At 38.8% G+C, this 20,458-nt stretch overlaps 1 long non-coding RNA gene across 1 annotated transcript in view; it reads left to right on the forward strand.

Annotated features, from left to right (window-relative positions):
• Nucleotides 1-1,341: 1,341 nt before the first annotated feature.
• Nucleotides 1,342-20,458, forward strand: part of LOC309649494 — a 913,024-nt gene continuing 893,907 nt past the window's right edge. Inside the window, exon 1 of the long non-coding RNA XR_014257151.1 lies at nucleotides 1,342-3,805. This is a non-coding gene — a long non-coding RNA (uncharacterized lncRNA). The remainder of the gene's footprint in view (nucleotides 3,806-20,458) is intronic.

Consider the following 20,458-nt stretch of genomic DNA (forward strand, 5'->3'; position numbering starts at 1 on the left):
GACTTTGGGAAACTCACTGGACCACTCTGAGGCTCAATTTCCTCATCTGTAAAATGGGGAAAATATCTGTCAGGTCGTGAAGATCAAGTACGTTACATATGTAAGCAGAGAAATAAACTGTAAAACACTAAAAAAAAAAAAAAGGAGAGGCACAGAAAATAAAGAAACCTTGGAAATCTTTGTGATGGAAGTATTTTTGTCTTCCAGTTTTATTGAGATATAATTGACAGCACTATGTAAGTTTAAGGTGTGTAGCATAATGATTTGACTTACATACATCAGGAAATGATCACCATAATAAATTTAGTGAACATCCATCATCTCATACAGATGCAAAATAAAAGAAAAAGAAAAAACTTTTTCCTTGTGATGAGAACTCTTAGGATTTACTCTCTTACCAGCTTTCGTATATAACATACAGCAGGGTTAATTATATTAATCATGTTGTACATCACATCCCTAGGACTTGTTTATCTTATAACTGGAAGTTTGTACCTTTTGACCACCTTCATCCATTCCCCCACCCCCTACCCCTTGCCTCTGGTTACCACAAGTCTGATCTCTCTTTCTGTGAGTTTGTTTATTTGTTTTTTGAAGTATAATTGACCTACAACATCATGTTAGTTACTGCTGCACACATAGTGATTTGATATTTCTGTATTATTACAAAACGATCACCACTGTGATGGGAGTATTATCCAAGTTTTAAATTCATTGCTGTTGTATGAGATGGTTAGGACAATTGCTTAAATGAAATGGCAGTCCTTTGTTGATTGCTACAGGGGCAGTTGAAGGGACTTGGAAATTTGGTTAGTCAAGACATGTTGACCATAATCTTCATTATTATACAAAACCCATAATTGGAGTCCATTCTAAGTGACAGAATCAGCCATGGTAATGCTTATCTTATCATTGAGCTTACTGGAACCAAGACTCATTTCAGATAACTAAAAATGCATGACTATCCATATGATTGTGCCATTTAAAAACTTTGGTATTCATGTTCTCTTTTTAAACCTGTGAACTTGTCATTGAAAGATAAATTAATAATTTTTCATTAAAAAATTAAGTGATAAAAATAACATTTCCTCTTATCTGTCTTTGCCAAGTCATACTTAACACTGATTTGTAAAGATTATGTGTTGATTTTAAGCATTTTGCCAAAAAGTATATTTGTGTATTCCCCTAAGACCCTACAGTGTTTATTTAGAATATAATGTCTTAGAGGGGTGGGGGAGGGATGGACTGGGAGTTTGGGGTTAGTAGATGCAAACTATTACTTAGAGAATGGATGGACAACAAGGTCCTGGGATAAACCATAATGGAAAAGAGTATAAAAAAGAATGTATATATATGTATAACTGAGTCACTTTGCTGTACAGCAGAAATTAACACAACATTGTAAATCAACCATACTTCAATAAAAAATGTAATGTCTTGATATAATTTTCTATTTATGACAATACACATGATACAGTCATTCAAAAGTTTAGTTTATTAGAATATTTAACATTTACCTCAAAGACTTAGTGTACTGTGATACTAAAGAAGATACTGTGTTGTCACTTTAAAGAAACACGGGGTCTAAGATCAGGAACAAGACAAGGTTGCCCACTCTCACCACTATTATTCAACATGGTTTGGAAGTCCTAGCCACAGCAATCAGAGAAGAAAAAGAAATAAAAGGAATCCAAATTGGAAAAGAAGAAGTAAAACTGTCAGTCTTTGCAGATGACATGATACTATACATAGAGAATCCTAAAGATGCTACCAGAATACTACTAGAACTAATCAATGAATTTGGTAGAATAGAAGGATACAAAATTAATGTACAGAAATCTCTTGCATTCCTATACACTAATGATGAAAAATCTGAAAGAGAAATTAAGGGAACACTCCCATTTCCATTGCAACAAAAAGAATAAAATACCTAAGAATAAACCTACCTAAGGAGACAAAAAACCTGTATGCAGAAAACTATAAGACACTGATGAAAGAACTTAAAGATGATACAAACAGGGCTTCCCTGGTGGCGTAGTGGTTAAGAATCTGCCTGCCAATGCAGCAGACACAGGTTCGAGCCCTGGTCTGGGAAGATCCCACATACCGTGGAGCAACTGGGCCCATGAGCCACAACTACTGAGCCTGTGCGTCTGGAGCCTGTGCTCTGCAACGGGAGAGGCCGCGACAGTGAGAGGTCTGCGCACCGCGATGAAGAGTGGTCCCCGCTCACCACAACTGGAGAAAGCCCTTGCACAGAAATGAAGACCCAACACAGCCAAAAATAAATAAATAAATAAATAAATTTATTAAAAAAAAATGAATGAGCACAATAATGAAATTCTTTAAAAAAAAAAAAGATGATACAAACAGATGGAGAGATATACCATGTTCTTGGCTTGGAAGAATCAACATTGTGAAAATGGCTGTACTACCCAAAACAATCTACAGATTCAGTGCAATCTCTATCAAACTACCAATGACATTTTTCACAGAACTAGAAGAAAAAATTTCACAATTTGTATGGAAACACAAAAGACCCCAAATAGCCAAAGCAATCTTGAGAAAGAAAAATGGAGCTGCAGGAACCAGACTCCCTGACTTCAGACTATACTACAAAGCTACAGTAATCAAGAGAGTATGGTACTGGCGCAAAAACAGAAATATACATCAGTGGAACAGGATAGAAAGCCCAGAGATAAACCCATGCACATATGGTCACCTTATCTTTGATAAAGGAGGCAAGAGTATACAATGGAGGAAAGACAGCCTTTTTATAAGTGGTGCTAGGAAAACTGGACAGCTACATATAAAAGAATGAAATTAGAACACTTCCTAACACCATACATGAAAATAAACTCAAAATGGATTAAAGACCTAAATGTAAGGCCAGACACTATAAAACTCTTAGAGGAAAACATAGGCAGAACACACTATGACATACATCACAGCAAGATCCTTTTTGACCCACCTCCTAGAGAAATGGAAATAAAAACAAAAATAAACAGATGGGACCTAATGAAACTTAAAAGCTTTTGCACAGCAAAGGAAACCATAAACAAGACGAAAAGACAACCCTCAGAATGGGAGAAAATATTTGCAGATGAAGCAACTGACAAAGGATTAATCTCCAAAATATACAAGCAGCTCATGCAGCTCAGTATCAAAAAACCCAATCCAAAAATGGGCAGAAGACCTAAATAGACATTTCTCCAAAGAAGATATGCAGATTGCCAACAAACACATGAAAGGATGCTCAACATCACTAATCATTAGAGAAATGCAAATCAAAACTACAATGAGGTATCACTTCACACTGGTCAGAATGGCCATCATCAAAAAATCTATAAACAATAAATGCTGGAGAGGGTGCGGAGAAAAGGGAACCCTCTTGCACTGTTGGTAGGAATGTAAATTGATACAGCTACTATGGAGAACAGTATGGAGGTTCCTTAAAAAAATAAAAATAGAACTACCATACGACCCAGCAATCCCACTACTGGGCATATACCCTGAGAAAACCATAGCTCAAAAAGAGTCATGTACCACAGTGTTCATTGCAGCACTATTTGCAATAGCCAGGACATGGAAGCAACCTAAGTGTCCATTGATAGATGAATGTATAAAGATGTGGCACATATATACAATGGAATATTATTCAGCCATAAAAAGAAACGAAATTGAGTTATTTGTAGTGAGGTGGATGGACCTAGAGTCTGTCATACAGAGTGAAGTAAGTCAGAAAGAGAGAAACAAATACCATATGCTAACACATATATATGGAATCTTAAAAAAAAAAAAAAAGGTTCTGATGAACCTAGGGGCAGGCCAGGAATAAAGATGCAGACGTAGAGAATGGACTTGAGGATATGGGGAGGGGGAAGGGTAAGCTGTGACAAAGTGAGAGAGTGGCGTGGACATATATACACTACCATATGTAAAATAGATAGCTAGTGGGAAGCAGCTGCATAGCACAGCGAGATCAGCTCGGTGCTTTGTGACCACCTAGAGGGGTGGGATAGGGAGGGTGGGAGGGAGACACAAGAAGGAGGGGATATGGGGACATATGTATGCATATGGCTGATTCATTTTGTTGTGCAGCGGAAACTAGCACAACATTGTGAAGCAATTATACTCCAATAAAGATGTTAAAAAAAAAAAAAAGAAAGACGGGGTCTAGGTATAAATATAAACATTTCAATGCCATACATGGAGTAGGCAAGGGGCAGCTATGTATAAATGGAGTAATTCATATGTCCACAGAATTTTAGAGCTGGAAGGAACCAGATCATTAAGTCCAAGGGCTTCATTTTACAGATTGGAAATATCTGCCCAGAAAAGTTAGGTGATATCCATGGCACACAGCAAATGATTGTTTCACCTGGGAGTAGATCCAACTTCTTTGCACTATGTTTTCTGTATCACAATTTATTTGTTGCTTTTCTGGTTGTAGAATATTTTGAGTCAATCTAAATCCAAGACTAGTTGTTGTAAGTATGCCCCAGAGCCCTTTTCATGCCATCTATTCCATGCATGTGTGTATTCTTATTAAATATAAACTCATGTGATAATTGGTTTCAGAATATCATTTTGGAAGATCCGTGATGATTACTTTTATAAGAAAGAAACTCAAGCCAAATAAAACTCACTCTGAGGTGCTGGATTAACCTCATGATAAAACCGTCATCCTTATTTTATAGATGAAGAAGCTGGGAATCAGAGAGGTTAATTTAATTATTTAAGGCACATAGCTTGGAGTAGCAGGTTTTGGATAGAAAACCAGGTTATCCAAATGATTACAACTATACCCTTTTGTCCTCAATTTTTCAGCACCTGTCCTTTCTCCTTTCTTAGCTTGTGACCTCCCTTTTTATTTCAGTGAAACGAACTGAAGCAATCAGAAGAAAATTGTTACAGCTTCCCCATGACAAATCTGTCTAATGCCGACACCTTCTGCACATCTCCCTTTCATAGAGGAGGAAGTGTCCGAGCTCTTATCTAATTTCCCCTCCCTACACACTCTGTAAACAAGATCTCATACCTGTAACCTGCTCAAGAGCTTGAAGCCTGCACTTAGCCCTTTCTCTTCCGAATCATCAGTTAACCTCTTTTTGCTAGATTTTTCCAATCAGCATAAACACATGGCCTAATCTATTGTAGCTCATCTTTAAAAAGTCCTGCTCCAGATACTGTAAACTTTGTGCACTTTTCTTTATAGCAAACTCCTCAAAAGTGTTGTCTCTATTCTCTGTTTACTTAATCTTCACTGTATATCCTGTCCTCAATGCATTTTTGCCCTCCCTACTTCCTGAAACCACGCTTGTTATGGTTACTGGTACCTTTAGCTTGCGGATTCCGTTGGTCCCTTGTCAAACCTCATCTCATTTGGCCTTTGAGAATCTTTGGAACGGTTGAGTATTCCTACCTTGTTGACTACCTCCCCACCCCCATATAATTTGAAGACATTCCACACTCCTGTTTTTCCTCCTACATCATAGGTTGCTTCTTCTAAGGTTCTCTTCAGCCTGCCCTCCTCTTTCTTAACCTCTATATTGGATCAGACTAGGGATCAGACCTCATACATCTTTTCTTCTCTTCTTTAGCCTAGGTGATGTTATTCAGTTCCAAGGCTTTAATCCCCATCTGTATTCTGAGGGCTCCTAGTTGTACATACCCTTGGACTTCCTGAGTTCCAGGATGTGTGTATGAATGAAAGACAGATATCACGTCTCCCTTTGCACAGAAAAGACACAGCAAGCCAAAATAAGAGTCCCGAAAGGATTCTCACCCTTAGTTCTAATCATCTTGTGCCACCGTCTTCACTTCTTCTTTGTGGTTAGAAAGATGTCCTATTTTAGCACTCGAAGTCCACTGACTGTTTTGGTTGCTATGCAGAGTGTATTTTACATATAACTGTCCCTCCCCAAAGAGCCGCTTATAGGTTACATTGGAATGTCACTACTTGTGCCAAGACTTCAAACAATTTTATGACGATTTGAATTAAGAGTAGGAAATGAAAGCCGCTCATTGCAAATTGGCTTCTCTGCCTTCCCAGGAGTCAATTTCTACTTTCAAACAGTTAGGAAAATGATGAGTATTACTTTTTTGGTTATTAACTGTATGAGTGACACTAGAATTTCAGCCTGTGTTTTACTGAGGTTTGTGGTTTAAAGCCTCTGATATTATGAAATGCATGGTTGTTTAAAATGGATAAAATATCTGAAGAATTATTTATCTCCTGGGAAAAGTAGAGCAAATCAGTTAGTATATATCAAAACACAGTATGGCCAGATGTTTGTGGATCATCTACAAGATTGATGGAGCCGCCTCATATCCTTTTATTATGTGGTAAACTTTTACAGGTTGTTTAGATTTGTCCTTTTCAAACTTCGGTGGTGATATCTACAGTGGTTTAATATATTAGTGGTTTACAGGAGTGCTAAAATTCAAGTGTTAAACAGGACACATTGTCCTGGAGTGTCTATTTTAACTGACAGTTGTGAAGGGAAATATTTTGGTATTAAAACAGGCGTGATCATTTTATTAAGCGTACCTTTACTGACGAACAACATTTCAAGGATATTTCACACTTGGGATGAACTACTTAAGACTTTCCTGAGAGCCCCCAGCCCTAGGGTCATGACTTTATTCTTCCCTGGAGTTAGAACAGCATTGGTGAGAAATTTGGACAGCACATTCACTTCTGGGGTGGGGGGCGGTCACATATATAATATCATCTTTCTTTCCAGTAGGCTCTGAGCTCCCCCAAATTAAGGACTGTATGTTACCTTATTTTGCAGTCCCATAAGGAGCACAGTGCTTGGCACATAGATGAAATTCTAATAAAACTTGTTGAACGGAACTGAAGTAGATAGAACATAGTGTTTAAAAAAATAATTTCTAAAGCAAAAACAGAAAATCTACAAATATAGAAAGGTTGTATTGTTCTCAGGGAAAATGAATTTCTTGATTTTTCACACAGGGCAGTTTTTGGTTGAACCTTAGAGATGGAATTTGGGAATTACTGACTTGGACAGAGGATGACAAGGCAGCTCTGTGGTTACTGTCAGATGGTCATTAGAACATTACTAGAAACTTAAGGTACAGGGATTTGAGGTGTGCATTCACAGACCCAAATATGATGGGCTAATTTCAAATAAATGGGAAGCGGCATCAATAGTAAAATGGACAAGTAAGTCATGTTACATTTGCCTTACACAGCAATGAAAGGGAACAAACTACATCTACATAGAGCAGTATAGATGAATCTCACGAATTTACAGATCCCTCTGTGTGATTCCATTTATATAAAGTCCTGCCCCACCCACAAAGAGGCAAAATTAATGTATGATGTTAAAAATCAGCATATTTGGTATAGTAGTTATCCTTGGCAGGATAACTGGAATGTAACAAAAGCGGATGTTATGCAGAAATGTTCACTTTGTGAAAGTGCATCAATTTATACAATCATGATTTGTGCATATATATATATGCACATCAATTTGTGTGTGTGTATATATATATATATATATGCAATCTCTCTCTCTATATATATTACATCAACAAAAAGTTGAAACAACTACCTAAAAAATTGTGATCATGAGTTAGAGAACACCTAGGATTGCTAGAATCCATCCAGAAGTACAGAGACAGCATCATAGGGTACACTGACTTGGAGAAGCACAAGGATCTGGGGATAAATGGATGGGGTTATTTCAGCTCACTTACATTCAAGACTACTGAGTTTTATCCTTTTTCATCAAGCTCTAAGCATTCTGGATATCAGGCCAACAATGAGGGTTAGGCTGTTAGAGGGACACATTAATGAGGAGGCTTTAAAAGTAATTTGGAATTTCTAACCCGAGAAAGCAACAGTGCAGACTTATAATTTTTACTGATTTTTCCAGTGGATTCAGAAGGAAGGGACACAAGTGTGGAGCTGGCTTTGGGACTTCTTTCTTTGCTGGTCTAAGTTTTCAGGTAGTGGAAGGAATTGCTGGTAGCTCTTGTTGAGAAATCATTTTAATAATCACACAAAAGCCTGATAATAATTAGAAGGAGTTCAAAATTATTTATACTGGTGCTTTGTTCCAGGTTCTGCCCAAGTAACTCCAGGTAGAAGGTAAATGCTGATCCTTTTACTCCTTTTATTTCTAGCCAAACGAGTTAGCATCAGTTCCTCTGCTTACATGTTAGGTGGCATTCAGAGGGGTGAAAAATGTACTTTTTATCATTCTTCAACATGGACTCAAATAATCTAGGCTTTTGAGGGCCAATTAGTAAAATCATGGGTTATTAGACAAAGATCACTCTTTACACACAAACTCACTTGTGTGTGTGTGTGGCCTATGGAGATGCCAGAAGAAGTTGCATTTAAGGGGTAATGAATTTCATCTCATAAAAGCTTTTTAAAATTAAAAAAAAATTTTTAATTATGGTAAAATACACATATTACTATCTTAACCATTTTTAAGTGTACAGTTCAGTAGTATTAAGTATATTCACACTGTTGTGCAACCAATCTGCAGAACTTTTTCATTTTGTAAAACTGCCACTCTATACCTGTTAAAAAGAAACCCCCCCACCCAGCCCCAGCCTCTGACAGTCATCATTCTACTTTCTGTTTTTATGAGTTTGTCTATTCTAAATACCTCATGTAAGTGGAATCATACATTAAAACTTTATTTTAACTTTTCATTCTGAGCCTGGTTTAGACCAAGTCTACGGGCTAAAATAATTTTACTGACTGCATGATGCTGGTTTACAGGATCATCCTGTGAATTATTATTATCAGATGGTTCATAATAACCACACCTTAGATGTACATATTAACATATTCATATTAACAAGAATATTAACATATTCTTGAATCATTTGCTGACTACATTTTCAATAGGAAAAGGAGGAACAGGACAGTCAAAGGCCCCAGCCCAATTAGAGGGCTTGATGGCATCACTGACATCCATGTCCCTACTCCAGATGAAAGAGGTAGGTAGAGGCAGTAGTCCTAGAGTGTGCAGGGTTAAGCATTTATTGAGTTCCTATGATATACTGGCTGCTTTTGCATATAAGTCATCTGATTTTAATCCTCATCTTAATATCATGAAGTTGGTTATTATTGTACCTGTTTCACAAATGGGGAAACTGGAATTAAGAGAGTCGAGTGGCGGGGCTTCCCTGGTGGCGCAGTGGTTGAGAGTCTGCCTGCTAATGCAGGGGACACGGGTTCGAGCCCTGGTCTGGGAAGATCCCACATGCCGCAGAGCAACTAGGCCCGTGAGCCACAACTACTGAGCCTGCGCGTCTGGAGCCTGTGCTCCGCAACAAGAGAGGCCGCGATAGTGAGAGGCCCGCGCACCGTGATGAAGAGTGGCCCCCGCTTGCCGCAACTGGAGAAAGCCCTCGCACAGAAACAGAGACCCAACACAGCCATAAATTAATTAATTAATTAATTAAAAAAAAAAAAAAAAAGAGAGTCGAGTGGTTTATCCAGGCTCCCAAAGCTAATGGCAGAGATGGTACTTGACCTGGTTTCTTCTTACCCTTCTTTATCTTCTGTCATGAAGAGGTAGCTGTAGTAACATATTCATGATGTACATTATCTTTGTATTAGCGATGATCAAACTGAGTTAAGTTGGGCTAAGTAATTTTTCCAAAATTACACATTTAGCAAGTGGTGGAAATAGGAGTTGAAATCAGGAGATTGTTAGAAATAAACTGCAAGCCCTTCCCAGGCTTGGGGCTATCTTTACACAAAGGTTTACAAAATTCTTGAAGTTAAAAACATCGGTAGGTGGGAAGTCTGCCTGTGCAGAAATAATACAAGTGTTGTGACATCTGGCAATGCCTTCTTCATAAGAGATGAAGGTCAGAGTGGTCACATCATGGAAGACCTTGAATGACCCACATAAGGATTTGTTCTTAATTTGGTAGACAACCGGGGGCTCTTGAAGGACCTTGATGGAAGGTGATCAGAGCTGTGCTTTTAGAAAAATCAATGCCTACATTAGAAGGTGAAGCTACTGAATGTAAGCACTCTCTCTCAACAGTTCTAAAATTGGAATGACTTCATTGCCTCTCTGCATTCCCTTGACCTTTTCCCAATATCAGTTAGGAAACCTAATGTTATTTAACATTTAATACAAGGCATTATTTCTTTTTCCCCAAGGGCATTTGAATGATGAGGCTAAGATCCCAAACTTTTGCATATATACAATGAAGACATTTTAATACTAAGTCAGTAAGTCAGAACAGTCAAGATTTTAGTGACGAAAACTGAAATGTAAAACATTACATGTTTCTTGGGTGACTTTTAAACCAATGGATATGATGCCTCTGCTGAAATGAAGTATACATACATAAGTGTATATGTGTAGTTATACATATATAGTTATGCATATATATATACATATATAGTTATGCATGTATATATACATATATAGTTATATTTGTATCTAGGATTCTGCACTGTAGGCTAGTTCTATTTCTCATACTTACCTCATATTCCTCTTAATAACACTAGAGGTCACTCAGACCCTGTCTTTAATTTAGTTTTGCCATTGTTCATCTTCATTTAAGTTCCATCTGAATTCCTGTTGCGGACTTGGGGTTTTCTTTATGAATTATACAGCTTGCCTCTCTTAACCTGCTAATGTTAGTTTGCAGCATTCCCTATTACGCTGATAGTTTAATTGACAAATTAACTTGTATTAGTTTGCCAGTTACTGACACAAATGAGATTTTTCTTCCTCTCCTCAATGGTTGATGTCACCTATAGAGAGGCAGGTTGATTGGATGCAGAATGCTTCTAATTTCAGAAAAATCAATGATATAACCATAGTGTTCAAAGGGTGATTCATTTCCTCCCATTCCTTTTAATTTTATTTCCCCCTTCTAACTTCTTCCAGCAGGTATACCGGTGGGCACCTGCTCCTGGGTCTCCATGTAGCTGGTACCTAAGTGGCATCTGGGGGTAAATGATATTTCTGGCTACCTGAACCTGTTGTGCCCTCTAAGATATTGGCCATCAAAGGACTTGCCAAAACAGAACATTTTCATACAATTTTTGCAAAGTGCTTGATTGATAAAGTTTTGTTATGAGCATAAGGCTGTTTTCTGATTGTGATAAAAAAGAAGCAATCTTTGCTTTTTCTTCAGTTTCTTCCATGAACAGCTCCTTGGGAATGTGAAGATAACAGCATGGTCAAGAGTAGTGATTCTCAGATTTTAGTGTGAATCATCTGGAGGGATTTTACAAATGCACATTTCTGAGCCCGGTCCTCGGCGTTTCTGATTCAGTAGGTCTGGGTGAGACTCGAGAATGTACATTTCTAACAATTTCCCAGATAATGCTTAAGCTGTTGGTCCTGGGACACCTTTCTAAACCACTGATCTATAGGATAGAGCACCATATTTGGAGTTGGGAGGCTCAGCTTCTAGTTTTAGTTTTGCCAGAAGTAAATGGACAAGTGATCTAACCTTATGTGGCAGGAATATTTCATACTGCTTTGCTTGTAACTCCATTATGGTCATTTCAAAATAATCACAGTCTACCGTTGTGAGAAGCGTTTTCCTACATCTCTCCTCCTCACTTTCCCCATCTCTCCTGGGTCCAGTCTAATCTAACTACTTGGAGTTCCCTGAAGACAATATGTTCTTCCATAATTCCTTGCTTTTGTATATGCTATATCTTGGAGCCATTTTTTCCCCATTGATTTACTTGTTAACTCCTATACATCCTTCATATACCAGTTTAACAGTCATAACTGTAAAGCTTTACTCATTTGCCCCCAGCTCTAACTTCCCTTGTTAGAGCTGGTAATTCCTTTTAAGGTCTTCTCATATTACCTTGAACATAATACATACATAATACATATCATATCAATATAGTTCTTGTTGGTTAATTGGACAGCTGCTTCTCTTAGAGGAGATAGAATCTTACTCATCTTTGTGTCTGTATTACCTAGTGCAGTTCTAGTACAAAGCTGGCATTTCATAAATGTTTAGTGAATGATTAAATCTATGTATCTGTTTTTCCTTCTATATTGTGAGATCCTCTAGATGGATATCTTGATAAGTTTTGCTTTTTTGATACATTCCTGTCTTTACACATTATAGTTTTAATGAAGGTTAAATTGCATAAAAAATGAAAAGGTTAGAATGAGAGACCTTATATGACTTTTAGTTAGAGTGTCTCCAGATTCTAAGTGCAAAACTGACTTGGTATTTTTTCATTGTGCATTTATTATAATTGGATCTGATTTTTTTTTTTTTTTTTTAATTTTTATTTATTTATTTATGGCTGTGTTGGATCTTCGTTTCTGTGCGAGGGCTTTCTCTAGTTGCGGCAAGCGGGGGCCACTCTTCATCGCGGTGCGCGGGCCTCTCACTATCGCGGCTTCTCTTGCTGCGGAGCATAGGCTCCAGACGCGCAGGCTCAGTAGTTGTGGCTCACGGGCCTAGTTGCTCCGCGGCATGTGGGATCTTCCCAGCCCAGGGCTCGAACCCGTGTCCCCTGCATTAGGCAGGCAGATTCTCAACCACTGCGCCACCAGGGAAGCCCTGGATCTGATTTTAATAATAGTGTTTAACATTTAGACGTGTTTTTGAGCTAGGGACTTCACAAAACACACAGGGATTTTTGCAATATTCACAACAATCTACAATGTTTTATTGTTATCTGTATTTTACAGAACAAAATACTGAGGTTAACTAAGCAAGGTCATATATTTAGTGATGAATCTGGGATTCATATTTATTAGATTATTATATTAAAAATAATTTTGAGAGAGGAAAAACATTTAATCAATGAATTAGAGTTGTCAAACATGTGTCAACATTTAATATAATGATCAGAAAATGAAAGTAGGATACAGTGAATGTCCTTGTCCCAGAAATAAGATGGAAAGAAGTTGTCCAGAGTTGTACTAAGATGGAATGACTTTGTGAAGCTTTGATAATGTGTCACAGCTTTGTGGCAGGAAAAGCAAGTATACAGATTATATGTCATTGGTCCTGTGGCAGAGCTCATGCTAAGCAGGAAAACTGGCATAATTCCTGTACCGTTGTTAGGCTGTCAAAAACTCAGGCTATAAGGAGGAGTTACTGTTGAGTGAGGCTAGTCTTCCATACTCATCATGTTCTAGGACCCTAATTCTTCAAGGCCAAGAGTTAGAAAAGGGGAGGTTTTGCCCATGGGCTTGTGAAAGCGCTTGCTTATTTTGTCTCAGTTCCTGGCACAGTTCTGTGTGCTAACAGCACATCTAGACAGAAAGGAATTTTGTTCCAGTCCCATTCTATGTGGAGGTTGCTTACACGGTCAGTTTAATTTGGGCACCACATTCTTTTTTTTTTTTTTTTTAATTTATTTTTAATTTATTTTATTTTTGGCTGTGTTGGGTCTCCGTTGCTGCATGCGGGCTATCTCTAGTTGTGGCGAGCGGGGGCTACTCTTCGTTGCGATGCACGGGCTTCTCATTGCGGTGGCTTCTCTTGCTGCGGAGCACGGGCTCTAGGCGCGTGGGCTTCAGTAGTTGTGGCATGGGCTCTCAGTAGTTGTGGCTCCCAGGCTCTAGAGTGGAGGCTCAGTAGTTGTGGCACACGGGCTTAGTTGCTCCGTGGCATGTGGGATCTTCCCAGATCAGGGCTCGAACCCGTGTCCCCTGCATTGGCAGGCAGATTCTTTTTTTTTTTTTTTTTTTCCCTAAAACACCATTGAGAGTTTATTGTTTCCTTTTAGACTGGTAGCAGAATTGGTGTCATGTTCCGCATGCAATGTTGCCTTTTCATTTTCTTCATTTTTTTTTTTTTTAAAATCTTTATTGAAGTATAATTGCTTTACAATGGTGTGTTAGTTTCTGCTTTATAACAAAGTGAATCAGTTATACATATACATATGTTCCCATATCTCTTCCCTCTTGCATCTCCCTCCCTCCCACCCTCCCCATCCCACCCCTCTAGGTGGTCACAAAGCACCGAGCTGATCTCCCTGTGCTATGCGGCTGCTTCCCACTAGCTATCTATTTTACATTTGGTAGTGTATATATGTCCATGACACTCTCTCACCCTGTCACATCTCACCCCTCCCCCTCCCCATATCCTGAAGTCCCTCCTCTAGTAGGTCTGTGTCTTTATTCCCATCTTACCACTAGGTTCTTCATGGCCTTTTTTTTTTTCCCTTAGATTCCATATATATGTGTTAGCATACTGTATTTGTTTTTCTCTTTCTGACTTACTTCACTCTGTATGACAGACTCTAACTCCATCCACCTCATTACAAATACCTCCATTTCATTTCTGTTTATGGCTGAGTAATATTCCATTGTATATATGTGCCACATCTTCTTTATCCATTCATCTGATGATGGACACTTAGGTTGCTTCCACGTCCTGGCTATTGTAAATAGAGCTGCAATGAACATTTTGGTACATGGCTCTTTTTGAACTATGGTTTTCTCAGGGTATATGCCCAGTAGTGGGATTGTTGGGTCATATGGTAGTTCTATTTGTAGTTTTTTAAGGAACCTCCATACTGTTCTCCATAGTGGCTGTATCAATTTACATTCCCACCAACAGTGCAAGAGTGTTCCCTTTCCTCCACACCCTCTCCAGCATTTATTGTTTCTAGATTTTTTGATGATGGCCATTCTGACCGGTGTGAGATGATACCTCATTGTAGTTTTGATTTGCATTTCTCTAATGATTAATGATGTTGAGCATTCTTTCATGTGTCTGTTGGCCATCTGTATATCTTCTTTGGAGAAATGTCTATTTAGGTCTTCCACCCATTTTTGGATTGGGTTGTTCGTTTTTTTTGTTATTGAGCTGCATGAGCTGCTTGTAAATCTTGGAGATTAATCCTTTGTTAGTTGCTTCATTTGCAAATATTTTCTCCCATTCTGATGGTTGTCTTTTGGTCTTGTTTATGGTTTCCTTTGCTGTGTGAAAGCTTTTAAGTTTCATTAGGTCCCATTTGTTTATTTGTGTTCTTATTTCCGTTTCTCTAGGAGCTGGGTCAAAAAGAATCTTGCTGTGATGTATGTCATAGAGTGTTCTGCCTATGTTTTCCTCTAAGAGTTTGATAGTGTCTGGCCTTACACTTAGGTCTTCAATCCATTTTGAGTTTATTTTTGTGCATGGTGTCAGGGAGTGTTCTAATTTCATACTTTTACATGTATCTGTCCAATTTTCCCAGCAACACTTATTGAAGAGGCTGTCTTTTCTCCACTGTATATGCTTGCCTCCTTTATCAAAGATAAGGTGACCATATGTGCGTGGGTTTATCTCTGGGCTTTCTATCCTGTTCCATTGATCTATATTTCTGGTTTTGTGCCAGTACCAAACTGTCTTAATTACTGTAGCTTTGTAATATAGTCTGAAGTCAGGGAGCCTGATTCCCCCAGCTCCATTTTTCGTTCTCAAGATTGCTTTGGCTATTCGGGGTGGCAGGCGGATTCTTAAGCACTGTGCCACCAGGGAAGCCCTGGGCACCACATTCTAATAAATAAAATGTTGACTGCAATTCTCATTAATGACATTGTTATCATTAGTGACTTGAAGACTCTTTTTAACCAATGAATTATAATTATGATATCTTACTGTGGGTGCAGCCACACCTCCTCCTGCCACTTAAAGCTGACCCTAAGACAAGGAGTTGATATGGGGAATTTATTTTGAAGGTGATCACAGATAACAGAAGTGTGGAAAGTAGAGAGAGGGAGACAAGAAAGGAAGAAAAACAATAAAGTATGTGATAATGAGCTGATTACTGCTTAGAATTGTCCCACTGAAAGACAAAGAAGTTGGGACATTTATCCATAGACTTTTACCCTCCATAGTGTGAGGACTGCATTGGGGGTAGACTCGCCCACATTTTTGGGTTGCACCTGCATGTGGCTAAGCCATCTTCTCCAGCTTTAGAGAAAGCAGTACAGAGAGGCACCATGGGATATCGGCAAAGATGCATGGAACTGTCTACCATACAAGTGCTGAAATTAGGTGGACTGAGGGAGGGAAATGGTTCATTACAAGTATCTGCTACAGATGACAAGAAGTCTTACCTAAGAATAATGGCCAAAATGATGAAATAAATTGTATATGCTCTACTAATTATTTATATATTTATATATGATTTTTTGCTATGTTTTGAGAGATTACGGTCATGTCAAGTGATATTCAGTTTAAGGTTGGTATTTGTGCCAACCTCTCGGTCCTAAAAAATTGGCAAAATGCCAATTTCTGGCACATTTTGAAAAAACCATAAAAGAGAACTAAAACCTTAGTTTTAAAGCTTATTAATGAATTAATTTTACTAGAAGGTCAGATCATGGGATGGGAATAGGTGGGTATAAGACTAGAATGACACATTTAATATGATGGCATCCAGAATTTTGGATTTAAAAATCATCTTATTTCTCATCTCAGAAAATTTAAAAAAAACCTAAATAAAAAATATAAAGAAGAAGGAAACTGTATCAACCATAACCTCCCATCTAGAAATAATCATTGTTACTGTATTGGTTTAGTTCTTCCCAGTCAATAAATGCCAGTTCCCTACTGAGTGTCAGGTAAGGAAACTAGTATTTATTGAATGCCTGTTATTTGCTGGACATCGAGTTGAACATTCTATGCACCTTCCCTAACCCATTAGCCCTTGCACTGTTTGTTTTTAGGAAGCCACCATCCCAGCGCCAGAGGTCAGCCTACGTGTGTTGGGTACTGCCCAGAGCCTGTCTCCAGTCATTGAGAGAATGCTTTGCCTTCCACAGGCCCCAAGTGAGTGAGTCAGAAAGGTTAAGGGCAGCCTGGGAAACGCTGAGAAGTGTTTTTTCTAATGGAAATGAAAATGGAATAGGGAGAGGCAGAGGAATGGGGGAAATGTATTAGAGTAAAGCAATGGAAAAGAAATTTCCTTAAATTTATTTTCCTCCCAGCACTATGTCTGTTTTTAGGTCTGCTTGTTCAAATGACTAGGCAGATTTTCCCAATTAAACCATCATTTACAACCCTGCTCATCCTAAACGTGTAAATAAGCTTCCTTTGGGTTTGTCTGACAGGCATTTACTTTGCATCATCATTCGTGTTTTGACAACATTACTGGAGATGAAAGCAATTCTGCCATACTCCCAACTCCTTCGAAATGCCTTTTTCCTCCTTTTATCTTTGATTCATTGGTGTAAATAAATAAAACCTGCCCTACCGTGTCTTGCTTCTCCTCCCCCCTTCCCTCTACAATTCAGGATTTTAATTTGAAAATGGTTATTTTTAGCCTTGTTCTCTACTGTGCCTGTGCTCTGTCCTCACCATGCTGCTGATTGCTGATAACACAGCTGGCTTGCGGTGGGGGAGGGGGGTGGCCGGTGCAATCTGCAAACATTACAGATAAGATTGATTGAAAAGTGGGCTGCAGCTGAGAGAGACCCCTCTGAGGCCTAGGAAGCAGGAGCTTCCTAAAGGGTTTGCTTTTGGGTGGAAGTTTTTCAACCACACTTCCATGGGGGCCTGTGGTGGGGAGAGGCAGATATTAAAAACTTGTCCCTTCTTCGGTAGTCTTGGGACTCAGGAGTGGGCTGATTTTAGAAAATTAGGGACTGGGGCTTCCCTGGTGGCGCAGTGGTTGAGGGTCTGTCTGCCAATGCAGGGGACACGGGTTCGAGCCCTGGTCTGGGAAGATCCCACATGCCGCGGAGCAACTAGGCCCGTGAGCCACAACTACTGAGCCTGCGCGTCTGGAGCCCGTGCTCCGCAACAAGAGAGGCCGCGATAGTGAGAGGCCCGCGCACCGCGATGAAGAGTGGACCCCACTTGCCACAACTAGAGAAAGCCCTCGCACAGAAACAAAGACCCAACACAACCATAAATAAATAAATTAATTAATTAATTTAAAAAAAAAAAAAAGAATAAAGAGACTTTATAAAAAAAAAAAAAGAAAATTAGGGACTGTGTGGGCAGAGAAAGGGCTATTTTTCAAACTATGTAGGATAAAAGAGTCAGGAGATATGCCATATCCAGAGGCAGTCCAAAATGAGGTTTTCAGTGAAAGTATAAGCAGGCTCCCAATCTGATAACCTGTAGGCCACAAGTGCCCTGTAGGTGTGTTTTGCTTGGCTTTCAGTGTTTTTCTTTAAAAATGTATTATTGTTGTCATTCAATTACATGTTTAATATTTAGTTATATATTCAATATTCAATTATATATTCAACATGAAATTGAACATTATATATAATCACATATTCATATATATATATTTATATATATAAACGCTTACTATGTGCCAAGAACTGCTCTAAGCTGTTCAGAAATACCATGTAATTTACTTTTTATAGCAACCCTATTAGTTAGGTTCCAATATTGTCCTTACTTCACAGATGAGGAAACTGAGGCACGGAGAGGTTAGATAACTTGTGCAAGGCCATATACCTTACACGTGATATTAAAACAGTGAGAGATTTTTACATATAAAACTAAAAATCAGTATTTCTGAATATTTGAAACTTCTAGTGACTATTGGGCTCTCAATCCTTAGGGCAACAAATGTCCTTATTAGATAGGATAGGCATGACTACTGTTTATTGGAGTCTTCACATATCCCTATTCACTGTAATTGGTCGACTTTTAAAACTTCTGTTATTTTTCTTACTCCTATAAGTAGTTACGTAAATAGCATCTGGGATAGAGTCATAGTTTTCAAATCAGGGAGATGAGGTTTAGCAAAAGGAGGCATTAGAAAATGGCATTGGGGGATGGAGGAAGTCCTGAGAAAATGCTTAGAGTCTACTGGTCCCAAACTGCCTGTTACCCGCCTGGGTAGTGATTACAGTCACGCATCTATTTAGCCATGTGTAATAGACAACTAAAACTGAGCTAAAAACTAAGGACACAGCTCTGAGTAAAAACCAAACAGAACTCTAAGTCTAGAAGGACAGTGCTGGTAATCAATGACCATACAATCATGCAGAACAAAGAGTGGGGGGAGCATTGAAAGTGGTGATGTCTGGGAATCAGCTCTGAGGCGGTGCCTTTTGTTCTAAGAGCACGAGTCGAAGTTAGCCAGGAAGGAATAGGTCATCACTTATGGTTGTGAAGATTATGCCCTGAAAACATACGCTCTTACCTGAGACAGTGTTAGGAATCAAGAGCAATCCAGTTGCAAAGGCTTGAGAGAGCAGGGCAGGCAGAAGAAATGAATGAAGGACACTCACCAGCTTTGTCTATTAGTTGAAACATTGGTCTCTGAGTATCAGTTTTCTTCATTTTAAAAGTGGGGATGAAAAAAAGTGCTGACCTCATAGTTTTGTTGCAAGACTTAATTGTGATAATATAGGTAAAGTGCTTGCAGAGAACATGACACATTGCTTTGCTCATCAATATGGCTATCATGTCATACTAAGTTTTTGTTCTGTGGTCATCGGTGTTAATAATAATGATGAGGTTAATAGTACTTATATTATTGTGATTAGAAACTCCAGTTGGTGCTGTGGGAAGAGAAAACTTATTGTTTCCATAACTGTACCTCATGAAGATCCACATAACAGAGACATGGATGAAACAGTGTGCAGTGAAGTGACTCTGAGATGGTGGGGCATTGGGAAGGGGCAAATGAAAAGAAAAAGCAGAGTAAACAGAACAACCAAAGAAATCCACTCTAAAATGCATTCACATTTTCTTCCTGCTATTAAAATATAGTAAAAATATTTCTCCATACCCATGACCTTTGTAATTGATTGGTGAGGTTATAAGAAGTAGAATTCAGGCTCAAATAGGTCAGTGATGGTTTCTTTCTCATATCCAAAGTTAAGCTAGAATCTGAACTTCAAATCCTAATTATAATCTTTTTTTATAGCACTTATGACTCAGATACATAGTATGTTTTTTGTGCAAATAGTCCATCTTGGCATCCGTGTGATGTCCTACAGGAAAACAAAGTGAGAGCCTCCCAGTAGCACAGCCCCACCCTCCTGTCAATACATAATCTGGATCTGTTACTCTTCGCCTCTATTAACATCTGACTTCATTGCTCTCAAAAAAGGTTGAGAACAAACGTCCTTCTCCTGGTTATTTGTTCTCTCACCCTCACTTTCTATCAGTTCATCCCTCCAGGAGACATAAGAGGGCAATGAGCTAGAAGGAAACAAGCCAAGCCTTAGACACCTAAAATTTGTTTCAGAGGCTTTTGTTTTTTGCTCCGTCTGAAACTATTGAAAGCTATGGGCTCGATGTTCAAATGTGGGAACTAAGGGGACATTTCTGTCTTTTTCTTTCTCCCTTCTCAGCATTCCTTAGTTCTCTTACTAATAACAGCTTCTGGAGACTCCTTTGGGAAATACACCTTCTCCTCTCAGACCATTAGCTGACCCAGCCTCAGGTGCAGGGGTGGGTGAGCAACCAGCCCCGCCAATGTTTCATCCTGGAGCCTCGGGGCTTTCTTCAGGGATGGAGACATACCCTAGTCTATCCAATC

This window comes from Balaenoptera physalus (genome assembly GCF_965194825.1).
Source record: "Balaenoptera physalus genome assembly, chromosome: 19".
In the NCBI taxonomy this organism is placed as follows: domain Eukaryota; kingdom Metazoa; phylum Chordata; class Mammalia; order Artiodactyla; family Balaenopteridae; genus Balaenoptera; species Balaenoptera physalus.